Raw genomic sequence first — 4,211 nt, 5'->3', positions numbered from 1 at the left:
GTTCCACTACCAGAGCATTAGTTCCACTAATGCAAAATGGCAACATATTTCCTATTTACCAACTGGCAATTAACTACCTTATCTAGATCAGGTTTTGAATAAAAAGTCCCTTTAATCAGGTTTCCCAGTAAACAGGATCATTAATTTAGTATCAAAACAAAGCCATTTAGTAAAGGTGCATGAATTGGTTAACATAGTCAGCAGTATAGAAAAAGTCTATTCTTAAACTAGCCAAAAAAACGCAACTGAAATCACATCTACATGTGCATATGCACATTTCAGGAAAAGAGAAAAAAGGAACAGATTTCTGTGCAGAAGTAGATTTTCTGAAATACTGTTCATTAATGAGTTCTCCTCACAGGCAAAAGAATAAAGCATTGAATGTTCCTGAATCTGTTGCTTTGATGTTTTCTCCTGGTGGTCTCATCACTCATCATATAATTGTCTAATCTTGCGTATATAGCTAGCTCAGTCATCATAATTTTGAGATGTTTCTTCAATCATTCTTTCAAATGAACACACTTGTTTTCCCAAAAAATAGATTTCCCCTGAACTCAACAAGAGGGTTTTCATTTCAGAAATGAGATTACCTGGCTAAGCTTTTTCTCAGCAAGCTTTCCTCCAATTCAGTTTGTTCTTAGCAACTTTCATTCACCTGAATCAAATAAAACAAGAACCTCTTCAAGTCTGTTAAACTGCCTTTACAGGGTCTATAACAAAGCAAGCAATTAAACCAGTCATGTGATTTCTAGGAAATGTGGGTTAAAACTATCTAAAATGTCCACAGTGAACCTTTGTTTTAAAGAAACATCTGCAGGTATTTCCAAAAACTTGAAAAAAATCAGTTTTCAAAAATCCTTCAAATCTTAAGTCCTCCAAGCAATGTTAAATATCAGGGGTCTCTGTAAAACAGGTTTAAGCCAGTACAGAGCAAGGGAAAAGAATGGAGAAGAATGAAAGAAGGGAAGGTCTATAAACAGGTTGGAAGACCAGAAAAAGAGATGGAAGAAGAGATGACAAAACATGGAAAAGTGCGTTAATTGGATAAATAGAGAAACAAAAGATGGTCAAATGGAGATGTAAATGGAAATGGCAGAACCATCAACATTCCTGTATCCACAAAACTGGGCAGAGGTTAAGGTCTAAAATTGTTGAAAGTGATGTTGCTCCTGAAAGGATATAAAACAGCCAATGCCAATCTATTTTCCAATATGAGCTCATTTTGACTCTTGATGATTAGCATGATCCCAGATGCCAATAGTAACAAACCCTCAATAAAGCATCATAGCAACATTCAGTAGCTTTGCTTAATTCATTCACAGAATGTGGATGCTATTGGTTAGGCCAGTGTTTATCACCCATTCCTCATTGACCTGGACAAGATGGCAGTGAGCTGTCTCTTGAACTGTGATGGCATAATTTGGGGGTGGGGGAATGTCAGGTAGGTACTCCCACAATGCTGTTAGAAAGGCTAACATGGAGGCTCAGTGATTAGCACTTCTGCCTCAAACACCAGGGACCCAGGTTTGATTCCAGCCTCGGGCAACAGTCTGTGTGCGGAATTTGCACATTCTCCCCGTGTCTACGTGGGTTTCCTCCAGGTGCTCCAGGTTCCTCCCACAGTCCAAAGATGTGTAGGTCAGGTGAATTGGCCATGCTAAATTGCCCATAGTGTTAGGTGCATTAGACAGAGGGAAATGAGTCTGGGGGGGTTAGTCTTCAGAGGGTTGGTGTGGACTTGTTGGGTTGAAGGACCTGTTTCCACACTGTAGGGAATCTAATCAAAAGGGGACTCTGGAATTTGGACCATTGCTATTGGACTCATGGCCATATTTTGCTACGAGCAACCATTTAAATAATTTCTGCTAGGGCACTGCCAACTGGAGTATGAAGGAACCTTGATGGCTGTGTGCCCTCAAATATAATTTATGGAGTCTGTGGGCATTCTGGCTAGGAAAGCAGGCTCTACCAATGGAGTAGACAGGGTATCTGAGGGTAAGTGTCACCTTTGCTTCGATGGCAGTCATGGCTCCCAGAGGGCCCCTGTGTGGTTAAAAAAGGAGACATCATTAATCCCCACTGCCATGCTGGGAGACTGCAAGTTTCACTGATTGTTCTTCCTGTGTAACATTCATTGCTAGAGGCAGCTGGTAAAATGCCCACGATGCAGGAGGGAGACATGGTTGCTCACCGAAGTGGCAATTGTTTGTCAGCTTTCCTACCCCTGGCAAAATGTCATGACATAAGGACGGTGGTGGGTAGTCTGCTCTATGTGTTTCCACTCAATTTTCTCAGTCTTGTCTCCTACCTTATTGGCTAGGAGTTTGATAAAATTCTGGATGTTAACCTTGTTTTTCTCTCTTCACAGAGGCTGCCTGATGGGATGAACATTTCCAACATTTCCCATGCATTGTTCAGATTTCCAGCAGTCACAATATTTTGTTGTTTTTCTCAAAACAGAAAGCCAATTTTGAAGTATCTGCTGTCAACATCCAGTTCTATGCCCCCCAGCAAACAAAAAGCTGTTGATGTGTTATTATATGTTCTTCAGCTGCCGGTCCATCATTAAATCCTCCACTTCAGTTGTACCTGAGCAAAGTTATTTATTTTTGCTCTTGGCTCCATGTAGCTTATATCAGGCTGAAACTGAACTTGCCCATCCTCAGTGACCATCTCAGGCTATATTTCAGCTTCTCTTGTTGCAGTCCTGTTGCAAAAACTGCTCTCATTTACTCCTTCAATACTGCCCCTGCCCCATCCACTACTAACTCTCCCACATAACCGCCAACATCCAACCTACTGTCGTCATCAACTCACCAGGTCGGCCTCCTACCCTGGACTAACACCTCATTCAATACACTGCAGTTCATGTTCTTAGTCACAAATTGTGATTTTTAAACCGTGTAAGCTCACACTAGCCCAGCAAGGGGACCGGAATTTTTTCCCAGTTTTTCAATCCCTCAGTGTTCTCAGGTTCACGCCTGTAATAGCAGTGCTCCCACCCACCCTGGCAGTCACAAACCATCCTCCCCACCCATGTTATTGACCACTTATTCAGCTGCTGCATTCCTGTCCTCTGGCACTTATTGCACCCTCATCCCTGCTTTGAAGCACCTTCTTTCTTCTCCACCAAACCTACCCCCTCCCACTGTTATCCGTTCTTTTATGTCCTGCTTGATACTCACTATCTTTCACCACCTAATCAAAAATGCCTCAGTATCTTCCAGCTCATGAGAGTAGTAAAATCTGGATTATTCCTGGTGCTACGAGCTAGTGGGGATAGGAATAGGAGGACAGAGCAGATGAATGCATGGTTGAAGAGCTGGTGTAGAGGGAAGGGTTCACATTTTTGGATCATTGGAATCTCTTCTGAGGTAGAAGTGACCTGTACAAGAAAGACGGATTGCACCTGAATTGGAAGGGGACTAATATACTGGCAGGGAGATTTGCTAGAGCTACTCGGGAGGATTTAAACTAGTAAGGTTGGGGGTTAGGACTGAGGGAAATAGTGAGGAAAGAGATCAATCTGAGGCTGGTACAGTGGGAAAAGGAGCGAATCAAATAGTCAGGGCAGACGGGTAGAAAGCAAAGAACAAGGTAGGATTGATAAATTAAATTGCATTTACTTCAATGCAAGAGGCCTAACAGGGAAGGCAGATGAACTCAGGGCATAGTTAGGAACATGGGACTGGTCTATCACAGCAGTAACAAAAATGTGGCCCAGGGATGAATGGGACTGGCAGCTTAATGTTCCAGGGTACAAATGCAACAGGAAGGATAGACAGAGGGGCAAGAGAGGAGGGAGAGTGATGTTTTTGATATTACCACTGTACATAGAACATAGAACATAGCACAATACAACGCAGGACAGGCCCTTCGGCTCTCGATGTTGCACCGACCTGTGAACTATTCTCAGCTCGTCCCCCAACACTATCCCAAAATCATCCATGTGCTTATCTAAGGATTGTTTAAATCTCCCTAATGTGGCTGAGTTGACTACATTAGCAGGTAGGGTATTCCACGCCCTTACCACTCTCTGAGTAAAGAACCTGCTTCTGACATTTGTCTTAAATCTATCACCCCTCAATTTGTAGTTATGCCCCCTCATGCAAGCTGACGTCATCATCCTATGAAAAAGTCTTTCACTGTCTACCCTATCTAATCCTCTGATCATCTTGTATGTCTCTATCAAATCCCCCCTTAGCCTTCTC

Source organism: Chiloscyllium plagiosum, chromosome 33, assembly GCF_004010195.1.
Source record: "Chiloscyllium plagiosum isolate BGI_BamShark_2017 chromosome 33, ASM401019v2, whole genome shotgun sequence".
NCBI classification, from domain to species: domain Eukaryota; kingdom Metazoa; phylum Chordata; class Chondrichthyes; order Orectolobiformes; family Hemiscylliidae; genus Chiloscyllium; species Chiloscyllium plagiosum.
The sequence above is the reverse complement of the archived record's forward strand: the minus strand, read 5'-3'. Positions refer to the sequence as shown.